Raw genomic sequence first — 22192 nt, forward strand, 5'->3', positions numbered from 1 at the left:
GGGAAAAAGACAAGAAACGAAGTGAGCTTCCCGGTCACAGCTCGAGAGAAAGCGGTGGAGTTGTGTTTTGGGCCCATGCCCTCCGTCTGTCTGCATGTCCAGCGGTGATTCCACGTGGCACTATCAGGGACTCGAGCTGTGGTGAGATCCGCAAACTGTAGTTCAGATTATCTTGAGTGTTAAAGGGTTGGGTGATAGAGGTAGAGGGTTTTGGCTTTCAGCTTTTGGTAAAGTTCTTAGTTTCTCAGGATTCTCTACCATCCAGCCCAAGGGTTTATTTTTATGCCACAATTCTTTAAAAGATAACCTGACTTCATAAGCCTGAATCTGTAGCACCTTCTTACATTAATTGTTTTTCTGAACCCTGCAATTGCCCTCTTGTTGATGCTTTCTGAAGAATACCTTTTATACAGGTTTTTTTTTTCTTTTAACTTGACCAGGTTAAAAAAAAAATCCCCTCACACATACATACACACACACACACACAGCAAGAAATGAATAAGCAGCAAATTGCCTTTGATTGCACACTATACATTATAGGGATTATGACTATTATAGTTGATCCAGATGCCTGACTTACAGGTGTTAAAAAAAAATAGAAATTAAAAACAAAAAATGTGAAGCCCCAGGTAGGAGGTTATTCTTAGGGTCTCGCATGTCTCACCATGCTAGGAACATTTCTGTGTATGCCTCTTATCCTGGGATAATTTTTAAGAGTGCCCCTTTTCACTTTCAAAATGGTTCTGGAATGATATTCAACTGAAGGATACAGAATATACATGCAAAACAGACAAAGACTGTTTTATGGACCATTGTAAATTCTTCAAAGAAAATGGAACAGAATTAACCAATCAATATACAATTGGAAATGAAAGAACTATAGGCAAGGTAATGACAAAGTAATTACCCTGGTTTGAACTCAAGTTCTAAACTTTTCTAATTTATTTTAACGAAACACTGTGTTCTGACTACATAAATCATATATTTCTACTAAATGATTTGTTATAAAATGTCTATTTAAATAGTTGAAAAGAATGTCTGGCAGCAAGTAGGTGCTGGTGGGGATAATTCTGGGTCCAGACTTACTATTTGCATTAACAGAGGAAGAGAATCTGCAGCATTTTAATGAAAACTTGAAATGAAACTAAATTAGGTATTGAAATTAAGTGTAATTTCTCAAGCTAAGAATAGAAAAATATATCTAGTGGAGCTCTTTATAGCTCAGAGACATGAGAATAAAAGTTTAACCCAATTTAGCTATTCTTGATGTTTCTCTCTAGCTGGAGATATCATCTCCTTCTTTTCCTAATTGAGTTTCCCTATCTCACTCCATTAATAAATGTTAGTGTGAGATATTGGTCAAGTGGGAAAATGACCATAAATGTTTTCTTGTTCTATAGAGCATTAGGCACTTGCAATATATGTGGATGATGGTAATTATGACCCAGTTGAACTATTCCTAAAGCAGGAAATGAATAGATATTTTTAAAATGAAAAATGTTCTCATTTTTTAAAATTTCAGGTAAACATTCAGTTCACTCAACAATGATTAAGCATTATTACTTTGAGATATTCTGCAAGTGAAGAACTTTAAAAATTGGAGAAATAAATAAGGATAGAACAAAAAATTGTCCCTGCCTACCCACCCCAAAATAGCTAAACTGATAAGAAGGACACATAAGACAAGATAGAAATAATACAAACACCATAGGTCACACGGTCTAACAGATTGTGTCAAAAATTAGAATGACCAATTTTTCCAACAGGGTGAGGGAAGGTTTTAGGGTGGGTAGTGTTGGAGCAGGCATCTTCCAGGATGACTAAGCACTTCAAGAGACAGATTAACCCACCAAAAGTGTCTTGTGGGAGTTCGCAGGGAACATGCCAAGTGGATAAAAAGCACAGTAAGCCTTGGGCATGTTCAAAGCAACCAGGAGGCGCCGTAAGTCTAGAAAGATGTTGGAAAGATGTGGCAAGGACCAGGCTGCAGGTTCATCACACACCACGCCACTCTTCTGTGCTTGAACACAAGGGCGACCACTTCCAGCTCCCTTTCAATGTGCTGAGACCACACAACGATCCCATCCAGTAAAACAGGGGTTGTGTCTGAGCTGAGGATGAAAACACCCTTTTCAATACATGATTCTCCAGCATATTGCTTCCCCTGAGGCCGTAAGTCTGGGAGCCTTTGACTGCAAGGTACCAAGGGGTTGATCTACTGAATCACCACCCAGAAGACAGCTGCACAGCCATCCAGCCGACAGCAGGTTTCATATGAGGGCTGCTGGGTGGAACTTTGCCTTAAACCATTGAGACTGAGGGATTGTTTGTTACAGCAGCACAAGCTTACCCTCTCTTTACTAAGTTCAGAGACAGTGGTAAAAGCTGGAACAGGAGATGAGGCAAACAGACTCAAAGGAACTACACTCTGATTCCTTAATGATCATGAGAATTAATCTTTCTTCCCCTGCTCCCCAAAAATCTAAAAAGTTTTATATTCAGCACTGATTTCACTCTGAAGGTCCTAGTTCATTCTTTGTCTCTTCTCCCCATTATATTATACAAGAACATGATTCAAGTTATGCATGCTACAGTAAAAATTCTTTGGAAAGCAAATGCACCTAAATTTGAATATCTGTTCAGTAAGAATATCTACATCTAGAACATGACCCGATCCTTTCAGGATTATCCATGAGGAACTCAGGGCTTCCCTGATGGCTTAGTAGTAAAGAATCTGCCTGCAATGCAGGAGTTGCAGGACATGCAGGTTCAATCCCTGGGTCAGGAAGATCCCCTGGAGGAGGCCACGGCAACCCACTCCAGTCTTCTTGCCTGAAGAATTCCATGGACAGAGGAGCCTGACAGGCTATCGTCCATAGGATTGCTAAGAGTCGGACATGACCAAAGCTGCTTAGCACATGCACACATATGAGGAGTTCAGCCATAGCTTTTTGCTATTCAGTGAAAAGTCAGCTTCTTAACCAAGAATGTGCTGCATTTCTTCTACCAGGCTTCAGCGGCTCTGTGCTGAGCCCTTCACTGAGAGCAGGGGGTAAAGAAGAGCTACAGCTGCAACAGTCCTGCCCTACAGAAGTCAAAGCACTAGCCCAGAACAGGGCTTCATACGCGTGAATGCAAGCTCCGCTACCCCCACAAGTAGTATTACAGCCTAGTGTGGATTATATTCTAACATGGTCCTGCAGTGTTTTGGATGATCTCATCAGAGTTTTGGGGCAGAGTAGAGTGTCTAGGAGCCCCATAATGGCCAGCCATGCAAGAATTTGCTAAATTGGATGTTTATCATGTAAGCATATATATTGAATGTATGCTGTGTGCTCAACTTTGAGACCCCATGGGCTGTAGCCCCTCAGGCTCCTCTGTCAATGGAATTTTCCAACAAGAATACTGGAGTGGGTTGCCATTTCCTACTCCAGAGGATCTTCCCGACCCAGGAATCGAACCTGTGTCTCTTGTGTCTCATGCATTGGCAGGTGGATTGTTTATCACGGCTGCTTCCTAGATTCAAGATGTACACTGAATACTCCACATCATGGTCTACTTCTCCAAATGCTTAAGAAGCACTTTTGTTGTGGGAAGCAGATGCATAAACTGCTATTTTCAGTATAAGTTAGTAAGAACAGAGAAGTTTCTCTGGTTTTATAGAAGAGGGACTATGAGTTAAATTATTGTGTAGACAAAGGTCACTTTCTAGAGTCTGCATTTTTATATATGATAATATCCTTAGATGTATTAATGTGGAAAGCATTTTAATAATTTGTTTTATTCTTTGACATTTGGGCAGAAAACAACAACACTGACAGATAAATGATTTTGAATTTATGTAGGATGCCTAGGGAATGATCAACTTCTGATCAACTGACAAGCCGAAGAAGTTGCTCTAGAAGTTCTACTCTATAAACAGTGAACTCTTACTGCTCAAAACATTCACGAAACATGTCAAAGTTTCAGCACAGATGTGACTGTTATGACTTTTAGACAGAGGTCAGTCTCCGTACCAAATCAGTCTCATTCTCCGCTCTGACTGTATTTTGTGCTGGTCAGGTTTCCAAGTGCACATAGAATGTAATGGAATTGGCAAATAATTATCAAGAGTTTCACCTGAAAAGAAGAGGAGAGAAGCCACACTGCATTTGATGGCATCTTTATTCCAGTCATTTCTCTCTTCTCTGTGTCAGATGCACCCCCTCCCACCTCCATTCACCTCCTTACCTGGGTTTCTCAAGTGGTGCAGTGGTCAAGAATCTGCCTGCCAATGCAGGAGTCACGGGAGACATGGGTTTGATCGCTGGGTCAGGAAGATCCCCTGGAGTAGAAAATGGCAACCCACTCCAGTATTCTTGCCTGGGAAATTCCAGAGGAATTCCAGGACAGAGGAGCCTGGCGGGCTACAGAACATGGGGTGGCAAAGAGTAGGACACGATTGAACATGCATGCATAATGACAGGTATCCGCCCTTGCAATATATGGGCTTCCCTGTTAGCTCAGACAGAAAAGAATCTGTCTGCGTTGCTGGAAACCTGAATTTGATCTGTGGACCTGGAAGATTGCCTAGAGAAGGGAAAGGCTACTCTCTCCAGTACTCTTCACGGAGAATCCCGTGGACAAAGGAGCCTGGCAAGCCGCAGTTCATGGGGTCGCAAAGAGTCCGATACCACTGAGCGACTAACATGCACTTTGTTTCTGCCTTCTAAATAAGTCCAGAATCTAATTAATATTCAATAACCCCCCCCCAAATCCTATAAGTCTGTCTTAATCCTCTATGCCGTCCCTTACCGCCACCCCATCAAGAGCCAGATTCTTTTTCTGTTTGGGTTTTTGTTGTTGTTTTTAAGCCAGATTCTGAATCTTCTCTCTTTAAGGATGTGACAAAATGATCGTCTCCCCCCACTTCTGCACTTTAGCATGGCTACAGCCCAGATCTGGGCCTTCATTTCCGCCCACCTGATCTACCACAGTCATCTCTTCGTTATTCTCCTCACACCCACATACTTCAAAATAGCCATTCTCTTCAGACACGAGAAAGAAAGAAAAAAAAAAAGGTATATTATTAAATGTCGATCTACTCCAATGGCATTTCAAAGGACTTAGAGTACAATTTAAAGTCATGCCGTGACCCGCAAGGCTTGACCTAATCTCTACTCTCTTTGTCTTCTCCCCAGACACATGTCACGGCAGACCTCACTCTCTTCACAATGTTTCAGTCATCGTGGTGTTTTCTGCGTCTTTTAAAGGGCGTAAATGAGTTCCAACCTTACAGACCTTGTACTCAGGATGCATTCTCCTTGGAAGTCTCTTGCTGCAGAATGTCCGGTACCTCACGGGTTTTTTGTTGGTGGTGTTATTCGCAGTTGACTACACCATCTAAAGCACTTCTCGTGTTCCTTTATGTAAGGTGTTTCTGATTCCTCTTATCACCTGGAGAAATATTCTGTGCTTTTACAAACCTCACTGCTATCTGAAAAGATGGTTTACTATTTTCTCCCTTTATTCATTGTCACCTAGAATTTAGGTTCCATGCAAAGTGTAAAGACCTTGTCTGACTTCACTGCTGAATCGCAAGAGAGCAAATGTCCATACATGTTACAGCAGCACAATACATTTTGAATAACTGAATGAATTAGGTTGACAGGTAAAGGATGGCTGAGGGGAGAATTAAATGACTCCAGGAGCCCTTCTGATTTCAGCTTCTACAGGGAAAGAGTTTGATGTTCTTATAACAAGGGGAAAAAAATGCCAAGCAAAGTGAAAATCAATGATTTTTCTTCTATCCATCAGAGATCTGTGGATATAGGACAGACCATCACCTTGAATCTGGAGAGACAGATGGGTACAGAGGATAGCAGCCAAGATCAGAAGCCACTGTTTAACTACTGACTGGTAGGAATATGCACGTGGCAACTTTGATGAATTTCTGGGTCCTGAATGTGAACTTAGTTTGAGAATTAAAAACCCCTAGGAGGCCAGTCTCAGGGCCACACACTTTCACAGATTTTTGCCTGCAGAAGCCCTGCCAGGTTTTCATGATAAAAATCAAAGAAAGGTTCTCTCTGGCCTTGGGAAAAGGGACTGGGGGTAAAAAAAAAAAAAAAAAAAGGAAAGAAAAACAAACAAAAACACAAGGAAATTAGAGGAAACTGAAGCTTCTGGCATCTGTAGCTATATTAGATATTAAACACAGCCCAACTGCTAGCCAGACTAATCTGCTATAGTTATCAATGCCAGAAAGAGTCAGAGAAGGAGAAAGAATTCATACATTTTTCATAGTCCCCTTTTCTGATCTGGTTGCTTCAAGAATCAGAGCTCAAATCATTGTAGATGTAACAGCTACACTGACAAGATGACGAAGTGGTCTGATGATTCCTTTTAAGATCTTAATCCTGAGATGTCACATATTTTCATGCTTATAAACTCACTCACTCTCCATTTGGTTCAGATGTTGAAAACTTACTCTGAAAACCCAGACCAATTTCTAACAGAAGGGTTTTCCAATGGAACGTGGTTAGTGAAGGCTAAGAGGTTTTGTGTCTTGAGTTGGACATGGTCCAGGCAGCTGTAATGAGAAAAGTTGGACATGGTTGTTGCCAAGTCCTGCAAGAAGACTAAGCCTACTTGGTCAAGTGATGCAGCACTGTGTGTGTGGGGCGGGGTGGGGGAGCGCTGGGCCTGGGGGCTGGAGCAGAGTCTGTTCCCAAACAGGAAGATGTGAAGTTTTAGTCGCTATCATATGAAAAATGGTGCAATTATTTCAGGCTACAAATGCCCCCTTCTCTCAGACTTTCAGGAGACTAGGGGCTGGGATGGGATGATCAGTTGAAATCAAGGTCCCTTTGTTCAGCTTTCTGACTCCAGAGCAGACTCTGACTATGAACAGCTACAGTGCAAGTGCTAGAGGAGGTTGCAATAAATGATTTCCTGGGAGTTGTGCATAATTTGCTCTGCCTCAGAAGGCATAAGCTAATTTTGAACAAATCCCTTTGCTGTCATCTAGTATAACCCAGCCGATTTAGATAAATCCTTGAACTGGGATTCCACATACATAATATTGTCTCCTAAACAAAGAAAGACATACTTGGGACATTCATAGTATCCAAATGATTGCTTGGGTTTAATGCCAAGCTCCTTTTTTAAAAAAAAATAGTCCAATTTTTAATCTCATCTGTGCAAACAAAGACTCAGGCAGAAGATTAAGCATGTTCAAGAGATGTTAACAACACAAAGAGGAACTGTATTTTAAACAACAAGTGGTGCCCATCCTTCTTGCCTGCTTTGGTCAGATGATCTGGCTGGTAGTTAGACACTTATTAGGAGCCAAGAGTCATTTTAGTGTATTTTCCTTCAAAACACAATGAGAAAATGCATCTTTGGTAATTTTATTATCAAGGCCCTGTAGTCGTGTATCAGGAGCCAATGGAAGCATCTTGAATCCAATTATGACCTTGTGTTTAGATTTCAATGAGGCCAGGCTTCAGTCTTCCAAGTTTATCACTAGGAATATCTCACACTATTAGTTTTCCCTTTCAATCTGCTTATTAATGCCGGTTAAGAGCAGGGAGTTACAATGATCACACTTCATGATTCTGGTCCAGATTGTCACTCTGTGCAGGTTATTTAATCTTTGCAAGCTACAGTGTCCCACCTGAAATATGGAAATAATAGTTCAATTTACTTTATAATGCTGGTGGGAGAACAGAATCAAATATGAGTAGAAAAGATCTAGTGCTGAACCTGCACACATATACATAGGAGCTTCTCAGTAAGTGCTAGACCTGACTGGAGTGGATAGCCATTCCCTTCTCCAGGGGATCGTCCCAACCCGGGGATCGAACTCGGGTCTCCTGCTTTGCAGGCAGATTCTTTACCAGCTAAGCCATAAGGGAAGCCCAAGGATGTTGATAATATGCTAATAATAGGAACACCCTATTTAGAAGTCATAGTGTGCTAGAAGCTAGAAAGGCCCAGGAATGGCTCCTTTCCTGTTATCTGCCTCGACCTGAGATTCCCTGCACTTCCTTCCCTGGCTCTTTTGTGACATATTTAGAAAGAGAAGTATAATTGTTAAACATTTGCTGAGTTCTAACTATGTGCCAGACCAGGCCCTGGTCATTGGGAATATAGGGACATACCCATATTTGTATTGCCTTGTGAGTCTTACAGTTTTTTTTTCACAGGAACAGCAATCTTGTCTTGATATCAGAACAGGCTGTGCTTTATGCCGAGAACCTAACAGGTATTATCATATTTTACTCATTATCAAGTAGATATTTTTATAATAATCTTGTACTGGAAGAGACCAAGATGTAAGTAAGTTGCTCAAAGATACAGACAGTAGGCAAAAGAGACTTAGCCCTTCCTTACTTTGATGTCTTATGAGTAGGTGTTTAGATTTTGACACGTTGAGCTTTAGACACCTATTGGACAAACCACTGAAAACTTCAAGTCCTTGGATGTATTTAACTAGAGCTCAGAAAAATGTAACAGAAATATAGATATGAGAACTATCAACTCAAAAGCAGGAATTTGTAGAAGTGGAAATGAAAAAAATCACCTAGGGCTGTACCTTTGCGAACCCTCAGGGGACTGACACAAAAGATCAAATGTCAGGCTCTCCCTCTAGAGATTTTTATTTAATTGGTTTTCAGAGGGTCCTGAGCACAAGTCCTTTTAATTTTATAAATTGATTTGAATACACAACCTGGATTCAAAACCTAGACTTAAAACTCAGTGAAAAGATAAAAGACAAAAGAGTCCAGAGCCTCAGCTCCAAAATGAAAACTCATGCTGAGAGAAAAAAATGTAATTAAGGAGACAGATGTACACTGGGAAATAGACAAACATTCCAACCAGGAGGATTGGGGATGACACTGGTGTGAGAATTTGAACAATAACACTTGGAAAAACAGAAATGGGACTGAGTATGAATTCAGGGAGAAGAGGAAAAGATGCTCACAATGGAATACCCTCTGCTGACCTTTCTATAGGACTCAGAAATCCCAGGGAGGACCTTCCAGATCAATCAGCTCTTGGACATGTGGTCACCAGCTGTCTGAAATAGATGCTGGCCCATCTCCTCTTGGCCACATCTCCAGGTGACACTAAGCCCTCATCCATAATGCAGAATCAGGTGACAGTTAATTTAGGTCATCAGATACTGTCTGGAAACTTGAGATCCATCTCCTTTTTCCCATCATCAATTTAAACAAGCTGACATCACTGTAAATTTCTCACAAGGAACTGCCACTGATCGAGCAGACAGACACAAAAGAATTCTCCAGATTGATGATCGAAATAACTCAAGAACAAGATCTCACCCTGAATGCCTTTGGTGGCTGTGCTAGGAAAAATTTTCATTTAGGACAAAGGTGATTCTTTAACCCTTCTGTTTGCCTATTGCTTTATGCGGATTTTTTTTTTTAATTTCATTTTTGAAGTCATAATTTCAGCCAGAAGGTAGGCCTTCCTTAAAATGGCAGTTAGAGTTGGTTCATATATTCCTGGTATATGAATCCCTGTCGTTTACCACTTACTAGTTCTTTTACCTGGGATACATTATAGCACACTCAGGTGCTCAGTTTCCAAGTGTGGAAAATAGTTGTAACACTAGAACAAATCTTACAGGATTTTCAGAAGTTTCTGGCACATGTTTGGGATTCCATAAATGTTGTTGTTTTGTTGCTAAGTTGTGTCTGATTCTTTGTGACCCCATGGATTGTAGCCCGCCAGGTTCCTCTGTCTGTGGGATTCTCTAGGCAAGAATACTGGAGTGGGTTGCCATTCGCTTCTCCAGGGGACCTCTCTGACCGAGGGATTGAACCCTCGTCTCTTATAATTGGCAGGTGATTCTTTACCACTAGCACCACTGGGTAAGCCTAGATAAGTCATCTAGAATGTACTTTAGAAAGTGAACAGGGCTTCCTGCTAGGTTTCCACACCAGACCCCAAATTTCAATAGTTACATAATCATTTTGGGTCACAGCTCCCTTACCTGTAAAATGGGATAAGAAGGGATAAAATGGGTTCCTGTATATCTCACAGGGAGATGCTAAGAATAAGATCAGCTGTAGGTATGAAAACAGTCTATACAGTGGAATGTCATTCCAGACTACTGCTGCTGCTGCTGGACAATCACACAGTTTATGAGCCTGGGTGTGGATTATCAGTGGTTTCTGTGTGTGTTTGGGTTGACAGTGTTGTGGAGACTTGGGCTAGGCTCAGTTCTGCAGTAAATAGGCAAGGGGTCATAGATACTTCTTGCCCTCCAGAGCAGCTCCAGACAAGAGGGGTCCTTTTCTGGAATAGTACACTGGTGGATTGGGTCCTCTCCTCCCACAGAGGGGGATGCCAACCATCCAGGTCATCAGCCTCTGTCTAATGCCTGAGTCTTAGAGGGAGGCAGGCAGTGTCCAAGCTCCATATCGTGTCTAAAACACAATTATCCAGTCTGGCCTGTGGACCATCAAGGGAAGCCTTCTGCTCTCAAAGCTTTTAGAAGCCAAGACCAGGGCTTACCTGGTAGCTCAGTCGGTAAAGAATCCACCTGCAATCCCAGTAATGTAGGAGAACCAGGTCTGATCCCTGAATGAGAAGGATCCCTGGAGAAAGAAATGGCAACCCACTCCAGTATTCTTTCCTAGAGAATCCCATGGACAGAGGAGACTGGAGGGTACATTCAATGGGGTTGCAAGATTAGGGCACAACTTAGCAACTAAACCAAACTAGGCCAGGGTGGAGCCAGAGGCCTTCAATTATCACATTAAAAAAATTAAGAATGTTTCAAAGCTAAACAGTGTTAGATTTATTTACCAGGGTTACACATTTACTCATAGCTCACTCAATGTGCAAATAAATTATTTTTTTCTTTTTAACCTGATTTTTTTTTTTTTTTTTCAAAAACTTCACCCTTGTGAATAGTCAAGAAAAACTCAGATTTTGTCCATCAATGTAGTGATCTCTTGGTATTCCACCCCAACATCCCTTTCTTCCCCATGATGGTGCTGGGTTCTAGTCTAGCAGATCCAGGGAAGAACAAGACTTCTCACTCATGGTAGCCACCTTGGATCCCTCTGTCATCTGATGTAAACAGCCTGCTGGTCTTCCTGGGCTGGAGGTAGAGGAGGTGTTCTCTTGGCTCTTTGCAGCAATGCCCTAACATCCAGGACTGGAGTCCCTGACACCAGCCTTTTGCTGGTCTTAAAGCCCCTGTACACTGACCCCTCTGCACCTTGACCTTGGGTTTCTGCCAACTGTCAGCCTTCTGGCACCTTCTAGTTCCTCCTGGGAATGTGTAGGAACCTGACTTAGACACACACATTGGAGTCACGTGAGACGCCCAGTGCACGGCTTCCTCTGGATTTCTGCAGTCATCCCTCCACATCCTGATCTCATACCACTCAGGACTCGGTGCCAGGTCACCAGGTGGAGGTGGGGACTGTCCCAGAGGACATCACAGAAAGCAGGTGGGGAGGAGAGAGTGGGCGGAGAGCCTGGTTGCTGACCTTGCTCTTTCCTGCCTGCCTTCTCAACCACTCCACAACCTGAGTTGAGAAATAGAAATTTTTCTTCTTTTTTATTATCGCCTCTTTCTTTTTCTTTTTTATTATCTTTTCATTCTTTTTTTTTTTATTATTATCTTCTCTTTCTTCTTCTGAATTCTGGGAAAAATGAATTTAATTAAACAGAGTTTGAAAAATTATATAATTGTTATAATATTGGGGGGGAAAACGAAGTCTCAGAAGCAATCAATGATTTATCCTTACTGGGGATAGTGTTTTGGTGGACTCAAGGCTTGTTACTTTGATGAAAAAGCTAAGATGTGGATTTGTGGTGATTTGAAGGCTCTACAAGGCCCCAGAGGCGAGTACAAGGGGAACAACAGGAGAAAAGGAATGGGGATCAAGGCAAGGACTGGTGTGGAGGACAGTGCATCAGTCTACTTCGGGAAGTGGTGTAGTGGTGTAGATGGATTGTGGAAACCAGACCCCTGACCCCTCCTAGCTGACTTTGAGTGAGTTCTTAACCTCTCTGAGCTTCATTCTGACACTATACTGTCATACCCATCCCTTAGGACTGTTGTGAAAATTGCATAAAGTCCTTAGCACAAGTTCTGGACAACAGATGGTTTGTTCTTCTTTTTACCTTTCTTAAAAATGAATGGACAAAGACACAGAGATGGATAAAGGAGTGATTACGAGAAACTGCTAGCAAGAGCTATCCACTTGCCCCATCTTGTAACATCTACAAAATTAGTACTGCCTTTTTGCAAGTACCTGGTCTGGCATAGAAGCCAGAGCTTAAGGAAGCCAGCAATTTCCACGCAAGTTTATCTTCAGCTTCCTTGTGCATAGCAAGTGCCCTTCTGAAAATCATTCCCAGTGGACATCTTTTTAGTGTTCAAGTTTCTAATTGTGAGCTCATCCTGAAGAATAAGTGAAGGGCATTTGTTCATGATATTTCAGCCACACCAGCAAACTGATGGCATGTGCCAAATCAATTAGAAAATCCTGCTGGAAATGCCTTGCCGGGGGGAGGTACCATGGCTTTGAGGAAAGAGCATGTGACTTGAATTGACTGCACTCCAACCCTACTGCGGGCGCTGACCTCTGGGCCTTCACTCCCTGGTCTGTACACTACGGACCTGCTTCCTATCTATTTCCTGATGCTTTTGCAAAAATTAAATGAGAAGATTTCGGGAACCTAATTTGTGAAGGTTTACAAATTTCTATATAAATATTGGAGATACTTAATACATGCCTTATGCATTATCCATGAAAGGCCCTTCTTATACTAAATATATTACCTAGGAACTTCCCTGATGATACAGTTGCTAAGACTCCAAGCAGGGGATCTGGATTCAATCCCTGGTCAGGGAACTAAGTCCCACATATTGAAACTAAGAGTTCCCATGCTGCAGCTAAAAGATCCTGCATGCCACAACTAAGTCCCAACACAGCCAAATAAATAAATATTAAGAAAATAAATAAAAATATTACTTAAAATTTATTAGATATTTCTTCTCAACCATAATATTTGCATATTAAATACAGTATATGTTGTTTAAAATATTTAAAAACAATGATTGATTCCTTTGTAAAAAAAAGAAAAAAGAAAGGTGATAAGTAATAGTACTAGAAATAGAACTGGACAGAAAACAAAATTTACTGGTTTCTTTAAAAGGGAGTGAGATATCAGAGGTATGATGGGGGGTCTTGGGCATCGAAAGGGTTGAAAGAGGCAGAGTAATTACAGGAGGGTTCGCTACATCTATTCCATGAGTAAAAGCAAAGAGCAAACTACACACACGATAAGCTCTGGCTTTAATGAGGCCTGCATTACTTAAGCAGTCACTTTCCAGGGAAAATGGAGAATTCCCAGACTGAGACTTGGCATAGAGAAGCAAAATAATCCTAACTAGAGACCTTTAGGGCAATGAGAAGACATTGGTGGTTGTTCAGTGAGGTAGCAGCAATATTAAATGGAGCCCTGGGATGATAGAGCAAAGGGGTTATTGGAATTAGATTGCTTGAGTGTGATGCTCAGCTCTGCCCCTATCGGATGGTCCGATTTACAGAAGAAAGAACCTTCCAACAACTGTTCCCAGCCGGCTGATGACCTTGACAAGAGAAGCCCCGAATACAGAGAGGAGAATCTTCCAGGCCCAACTCGGGGTCAGCTTGTGTCTCCAGAAGTGGTGATGAAAGCAAAATTTCAGAACACAGGTAGGAATTGTTTGGGCAGAGAAAGTTAGGCGTTCGATTCTGTGGGCTCATATTTGGGGCAGGGACGTTTTAGGGTCAAGGAAGAAGGGAGAGGTTGAGACAAGGAGGGAAACAGAGCACGTGGGGAAGACTTCATATGAACTGAAATTAGGCCTGAAGATTTGTCCTGAACGGCGTGTCCACATGGACCCCTGCACCATACTGAGTCTCTCTGACATTGTTCTAAGTTTGCAAGGCAGGAAATCCATCAGCGACTATTTCAAGCCCGCCGCAATTCTGCTTTCCGTCCCTCCTGCCTGAACTGTCACAGACCCAGTAGGAAACCTGATTTGTTATATTCGCAGCATTTTTTTCTTAGGGCAAATACTGACTCCTCAAGAAAAGTAATGACTAAAAAGCACCTCCCTCCAAACTCGCTTGTCAAAAGAAGAGGGAAAAAAAAAATAGAAAGAAAAAATACCTGCCTGGCATAGGTATTGTAAATGGAGCCATCAAAACCCCCTCTGGGTTTTTATGATAAATACACACACAAGGCAGGTATTTTGGTGAGAAACTATTTCGATTTTAATGCAAGAAAGACAGACCAATACATCAGCCTCCTGCCTCTTAATTTTCATAATGTGTAGGCTCATTTTGCCTACCTTGCTCTTTGCTGTAGAATAAGCTCCTTAGATGTGTTAGTGACATGAACTTGGTCCACAGCCTCCAAGCTGTCTTCCACAAGTTTCTTGTTTAGGAATCCCAAGTAGCAAAGTCTTAACATAATTATTCTTAGTGGAAAGTCTAGAATTTCCTGAGTTTGAATTCATAACTGACTAATGGTTTGTTTCCTGAAAAAGAAAAATTACACAAGAGTTATTGGGAGATCTGTGATAGACAAAGCAGGAGGCAGTGGTGACTTCAGAAGGTAAGGTCCTTTCATCAGGGCACTTCATTTAGTTTAAAAACAAAGCTGGAAGGAAAGAAGGGAAAGGGGAATTGCATACAATCTCTTTCTGTCCCGTTACACCCTTTGCTTTATGGCAGGCTGGACGTCCCTGGGTGGTGGGGCAGACCTGAGCAGCATTTTGTCTCCTGAGATGAACAGTTAGGTGTCCTTCAGAAATTTCAAAGGGTCCAGGGTTCTAGCCGGCTCCTTCATCTTGGAGTAACTTCCTCAGTTTTTCATGCACTCAGTGGGGTATTTCTTTCACTTATGATGGAATTGTTAGAAGCTAGAGCATTCTTTCCAGTTACTGGAAATTTTGTTCAGACCAAGATACTGAGTTCTCCCCATGCAGCTTCTTAATTCTCTGGGGCCCCTGCATTGATGGATTGTCCTTAAATTCTGTGTTATTCACCAGTCAGAATGGCTGCTATCCAAAAGTTTACAAACAATAAATGTTGGAGAGGGTGTGGAGAAAAGGGAACCCTCTTACACTGTTGGTGGGAATGCAAACTAGTACAGCCACTATGGAAAACAGTGTGGAGATTCCTTAAAAAACTGGAAATAGAACTGCCATATGACCCAGCAATCCCACTTCTGGGCATACACACCGAGGAAACCAGATCTGAAAGAGACATGTGTATCCCAATGTTCATCGCAGCACTGTTTATAATAGCCAGGACATGGAAGCAACCTAGATACCCATCAGCAGACGAATGGATAAGGAAGCTGTGATACATATACACAATGGAATATTACTCAGCCGTTGAAAAGAATACATTTGAATCAGTTTTAATGAGATGGATGAAACTGGAGCCCATTATACAGAGTGAAGTAAGCCAGAAAGATAAAGACCAATACTAACACATATATATGGAATTTAGAAATATGGTAACGATAACCCTATATGCAAGACAGTAAAAGAGACACAGATATATAGAACAGACTTTTGGACTCTGTGGGAGAAGGCAAGGGTGGCATGATCTGAGAGAACAGCATCAAAACATGTATATCATCAAGGGTGAAACAGATCACCAGTCCAGGCTGGATGCATGAGACAAGTGCTCGGGCTGGTGCCCTGGGATGACCCAGAGGGATGGAATGGGGAGGGAGGTGGGAGGGGTGTTCAGGATGGGGAACACATGTAAATCCATGGCTGATTCATGTCACTGTATGGCAAAAACCACTACAATATTGTAAAGTAATTAGCCTCCAACTAATAAAAATAATTGGGGAAAAAACAAAAACAAAAAAATCAAAATTCTGTTATTGATAACTTCCCACAGGGATGGTCACAGTTCCAAATTAGACAATGTTGTTAGCTAGTCTCCACTAACATCTTATTTTATTCACATATTATCTTAGTCTTTTTGGGCTGCTATCACAAAATACCAGAGACTCATCATCTCACACACAAGTAAAGTAATGCTCAAAATTCTCCAAGCCAGGCTTCAGTAATATGTGAACTGGGAACTTCCAGATGTTTAAGCTGGTTTTAGAAAAGGCAGAGGAGCCAGAGATAAAACTGCCAACATCTGCTGGATCATCAAAAAAGCAAGAGAGTTTCAGAAAAACATCTATTTCTGCTTTATTGACTATGCCAAAGCCTTTGACTGTGTGGTTCACAATAAACTGTGGAAAATTCTGAAAGAGATGGGAATACCAGACCACCTGACCTGCCTCTTGAGAAACCTGTATGCAGGTCAGGAAGCAACAATTAGAACTGGACATGGAACAACAGACTGGTTTCAAATAGGAAAAGGAGTACACCAAGGCTGTATATTGTCACCCTGTTTATTTAACTTATATGCAGAGTACATCATGAGAAACCCTGGGCTGGAAGAAGCACAAGCTGGAATCAAGATTGCCGGGAGAAATATCAATAACCTCAGATATGCAGATGACACCACCCTTATGGCAGAAAGTGAAGAGGAACTAAAAAGCCTCTTGATGAAAGTGAAAGAAAAGAGTGAAAAAGTTGGCTTAGATCATGGCATCTGCCCCCATCACTTCATGGGAAATAGATGGAAAAACAGTGGAAACAGTGTCAGACTTTATTTTTTGAGCTCCAAAATCACTGCACATGGTGATTGCATCCATGAAATTAAAAGACACTTACTCCTTGGAAGGAAAGTTATGACCAACCTACACAGCATATTAAAAAGCAGAGACATTACCTTGCCAGCAAGTACGTCTAGTTAAGGCTATGGTTTTTCCACTGGTCATGTATGGATGTGAGAGTTGGACTGTGAAGAAAGCTGAGCACTGAAGAATTAATGCATTTGAACTGTGGTGTTGGAGAAGACTCTTGAGAGTCCCTTGGACTGCAAGGAGATCCAACCAGTCCATCCTAAAGGAGATAAGTCCTGGGTGTTCATTGGAAGGACTGATGCTGAAGCTGAAACCCCAATACTTTGGCCACCTGATGCGAAGAGCTGACTCACTGGAAAAGACCGTGGTGCTGGGAGGGATTGAGGGCAGGAGGAGAAGGGGACAACAGAGGATGAGATGGTTGGATGGCATCACTGACTCAACGGATGTGGGTTTGGGTGGACTCCGGGAGTTGGTGATGGACAGGGAGGCCTGGCATGCTGCAGTTCACGGGGTCGCAAAGAGTCAGACATGACTGAGCGACTGAAATGAACTGAACTGAGTGGCTTATGAATAGCAGAGATAGAAATGTATTTCTCACAGTTCTGAATGCTAGAGGTCCAACGTCAAGTCCAGCAGATTCAATGTTTGGTGAGGGCCAACTTTCTGGTTTATAGTTGAAACTTTCTAACCATGTCGTCAATGTGTCCTTATCTTGGTCAAGGCAAGATGGAGCCTTCTTGAGTCTGTTTTGTAGGAGCACTAATCCCTTTCAAGGGGACTCGACTCTCATGTCCTAAGAATTTCCTAAATTCCCTATCTTCTCAGACTACCACTTTGGGCATTTGGCTTTTACACATGAATGGAGGGTACTCATTCATGCCAAAGTACATATTGCTTATTGATATACTCATATAAGGTCAACAGAGGATAGACATACATGTTGACACATATATTTGTGTGCACATATGTGGTTGGCTAGATAGGCAGATACATCTATGTATCTATCTATCTAGGTACATCTGGAAAGAGGAAGGGGAAAAGGAGGTGTTGGGGATGAAAAGAAAAGATGATGATATTCCTACAGGGTTGACATTCACAAAAAGAGAAAGAAGGGTGTGGATTTAAGAAATATATAGAAATAATATTAGAATTTGTTGAGTGATTAAGTGTGGGGAATGAAAGGGAGAAGTTTTTTTTTTTTTTGTTTTTTTTTACCACCAATTAAAACAGGGTATGAGAGGAGGTACATATCTGGTGATATGTAGAAAATAAATTTATATTTTGATATTAGAACTTTAAAGGGCTTATTGGGAAGAAAATGCCCAGGTAGAACTGTCCAGAAGGCTTGTGAAATGTGTGCCTCTGAATTTTAGGAAGGTGGTCTCACCTAGAAATAGTGATTTTAGAGCTAACATAGTATAAATAAGTAGTTGAAAATAGTGTAAAAAGTGGTTGACTTTTTTTAGTGAACATAATGGCCCATGTGTGCAACTCTGAGAAGGGGAAGAAGAAGAAGACCATTAAAGGAGATAAAAACCAGAGGGCAATTAGGCAAGAGAAATGACACAACAGAAAAGGAAGAGTAAAGTGCTAGTAAACTGGGAAAGATCTACAATGAATTAGTGACTGATCTTATCTTTATTTAAGATCCTGGTATTTTGTTCCTCATGCATTTTCCCATTATTTTTTTTAACGTTGCATTAAAACATATTTGTCTTGATTACTGAGTGTTTGGGAATCCTCTTAAATTCTGACCCTGAGGCAGGAACCTCACACAATCCACCCTCCTTCCAGCCTTGACAGTAAGCTCTGGGTCATTTTTTTTTTTTTTTTTTTAATTCTAGGAAGAGCATTTTCAGTACAGAAAAGGGGCCAAACATCAGACTTTAGAGACTTAGGTGTAAATGGAAGGGAGAAAATGAAACCATAAAGCACAGATTACAATTGTGAGAGGTCCAGAAGAGTAAAGGAAAAGACAAGGCGATTGACATTATAGGATCTGCAAGATCGACTGAAAATCACACTGAGGAGTCCCTTTCACAACCTGGCACACCTCCCTCTGGGACTATCCTTTCACCCTCAGTTCTCCCACCCCAAGAAAAGTGGTAAAGCTTCTTTCTCACACATCAACTCCCACTAAAGGGCTGAACCAAGCACCAGCCTTTTTTATTTGAGACAACCTCCCAGAAAAAGCATACCCACAGCCCCACAAATGTAGATGGTGGTGTCCTTACTGAGATGAGAACACTCTTCTGAACAGGGAGGCGTCTCCCATCCTCAGAACCAAGAAGATGCAGCAGAGGCCCTGTGCTGGCCAAAGCCCCAGCTCCCATTCCTCAGATGGCTTTTGAAGCAGTCAGCTCATACACCCCTCTGTCTTCATGATTAGCCATGAGTCACTGATGTCTGTATCTGTAGGTCCAACCAGAACTCCCTCACGAGACTGAATTCTGTACCACTGAAGACCTGCCTCATGGATATGTCCACTTACATATCCCACAGACCCCCCATCTCAGCTTGGTCATTACGAGAGTATCACTTGTCTTTGCATAAAAGTATTACAAGGAGATCAAACCAGTCAATCTTAAAGGAAATCAACCCTGAATATTCATTGGAAGGACTGAGGCTGAAGCATAAGCTACAATACTTTGGCCACCTGATGCAGAGAGCTGACTCACTGGAAAAGACACTGATGCTGGGTCTTTTGAGATTGAGGGCAGGAGGAGAAGGGGGCAACAGAGGATGAGATGGTTGGATGGCATCACTGACTCAATGGACATGAGTTTGAGCAAACTCAGGGAGATCGTTAAGGACAGGGAAGTGTAGCGTGCTGCAGTCCATGGGGTCACAAAGAGTCGGACACAACTGAGTGACTAAATAACAACAAGGATATCATATACGATCACAGATCATATATGGACAGATGGACTCATTGTTTACCAATTCCATTCTTCTTTCCCCCTGCGCACACAGCTCGACTATCATTGCCAAGCTCTCTTGGGATTTTTTTGTGGACATGGAATGTTTCTGGCTAATGAAACATGTACGAAAAAGTGAAAGTGAAAGTCATTTAGTCATGCCCGACTCTTTGCGATCCCATGGACTATACAGTCCATGGAATTCTCCAGACCAGAATACTGGAGTGGGTGGCCTTCTCCAGGGGATCTTCCCAACCAAGGGATCGAACCCAAGTTCCCCACATTGCAGGCGGATTCTTTACCAGCTGAGTCACAAGGCAAACCCAAGAATACTGGAGTGGATAGCCTATCCTCTCTCCAGGGGATCGTCCTGACCCAGGAATCGGACCGGGGTCTCCTACATTGCAGGTGGATTCGTTACCAACTGAGCTATCAGGGAAGCCTGAAACATGCATAGAACAGATAGATTCTGCTTCCATGCCTGGCTTATTAAAAAATACAACAATAGTCCTGGGCCAGAATTGGGTCAGAGACCCATAAACTAGCTGCAGAGGAGGCTGTTGATGCAAACACATGGTGTTTTAATCCTGCAGTGGGAGGTAAGATCTGTGAGTGTGGCAGAATGGGGAAAACTGCTGAGCAGCCAGTCAACAAGGCCAACTAGCACATCCCTAAGCTTTGTCTCATCTCTCAGGACTCTAAGCGGCTTCCCTGGTAACTCAGACAGCAGAGATTCTGCCTGCAGTGCAGGAGACCTGAATTTGATCCCTGGGTCGGGAAGATCCCATGGAGAAGGAAATGGCAACCCACTCCAGTATTCTTGCCTGGAGAATCCCATGGACAGAGGAGCCTGGCAGGCTACAATCTGTAGGGTTGCAAAAGAGTCAGACAGGACTGAGCAACTTTCACTCATGCACTCTCTTAGAGCTCTAACAGACATGCCCCCCGCCCCCCAAACCCCTGGTGACATCCCTTTTCCCGAGTGGGATGAGTGTCATTCACCTTTGCTTCATCATGCCTTGTCCCTGTCACCACTGTACCCCTAGTGATGACATGATGCTGAAACTGCCTGGCTGGGTGTCTATCTCTCCTGATTAAAAGTGATCTCCTAGAAGGCAATGGACTTGTCTGGCTCATTATTATATAATCACCACCCAGTGTATTGCTTGGAATATAGTAGACATTAAAAAAATAGATAGTATTTAATTGAATCTTTTTATGATACATTTCACTTCTAATTTGACAGTATTTGGATTGCATACTGAGGAATAATTTATCTATAGGTTTTGATTTTTCCAACCTGGCTTTTAAACAAAAATAATATGAAACTCAAGGGACAATTTGTTCCAGGTCCCTGCATTTAATCATTTCATTAGTCTCACTAAAGAGATAAATTAGCTGAGGTCTCAGAGAGAGACTGGCTCCAGCAGTTTGGGCTCACTGCAGGAAACAAACCTCTCTAAGTATTTTAAACAAAATGTGAATTAATACAAAGAATTAAGTGCTTATGGAATCTTGGAAGGACAGGAGGAGCAAGAGTGCAGGACTTATAATAGCCAAGGCTGGAGTTCACTCCAGCTCAGGGATTGGGGAATCATACAGAGCTGACTCATTGGAAAAGACCCTGACTCTGGGAAAGATTAAGGGCAGGAGGAGAAGGGGATGACAGAGGATGAGATGGTTGGATGGTATCGTCATCTCAAAGGACATGAGTCTGAGCACACTCCGGGAGATAGTGAAGGATGTAGAAGCCTGCTGTGCCGCAGTCCATGGGGTCGCAAAGAGTTGGACATGACTGAGTGACTGAACAATGAACAATAACACAGTATTCTTGCCTAGAGAATCCCGTGGACAGAGGAGCCTGGCGGGCTACAGACCATGGGGTCGCAAAGAGTCAGACGTGACTTTCACTTTCACTTTCAAAGCCTGTCTCAGGTTGTCCACATAGAGACATTCTTGGTTGGCCCAGAGACATTTGCTTTTCTTTCTCCAGTTATTGGTTTCACTTCTCAGTTGAGATAATCACAGCACATATGTATAGTCAGAAACTAATAGTTGCGTGCTGCAGCCTACTTATGACTACTAGACAAGGGGGGGAACTACGCATCACCAGGCTAGTATCATCAGCCTGTTTCCAACCTGATGAGAGGAAGCCTCTGCAGGAAGTTTTACCTCAACTCTGAAGGCTCATCACCACGAGCCCTGGGTCACTAGAAGGGAGGATCATATCCGGGCCCAAGATCGGTCAAGACTCCGCACTGATGTCAGACTTGTGAACACAGAGGTGATGCTGCAGGGTGTTCTGTCCACTGCCTTGAGTCACAAATCTGTCAGCAAGTCAGTCAGTCTGACTCTGCCCTTGAAACCCTGTTCATGTTTACACACAGTTAGATACCTTCTGAATGTCCAAGCTTGTACCTAACTTGTCCAGCCATTCATTCTTTCTGTTATTAATGAAAAATCTGACACTCTCAGACAGAATAAATAGATATCTCTACTAGACAATTCATCCTCTATACATC

This window comes from Cervus canadensis, chromosome 12 (assembly GCF_019320065.1).
Source record: "Cervus canadensis isolate Bull #8, Minnesota chromosome 12, ASM1932006v1, whole genome shotgun sequence".
NCBI classification, from domain to species: domain Eukaryota; kingdom Metazoa; phylum Chordata; class Mammalia; order Artiodactyla; family Cervidae; genus Cervus; species Cervus canadensis.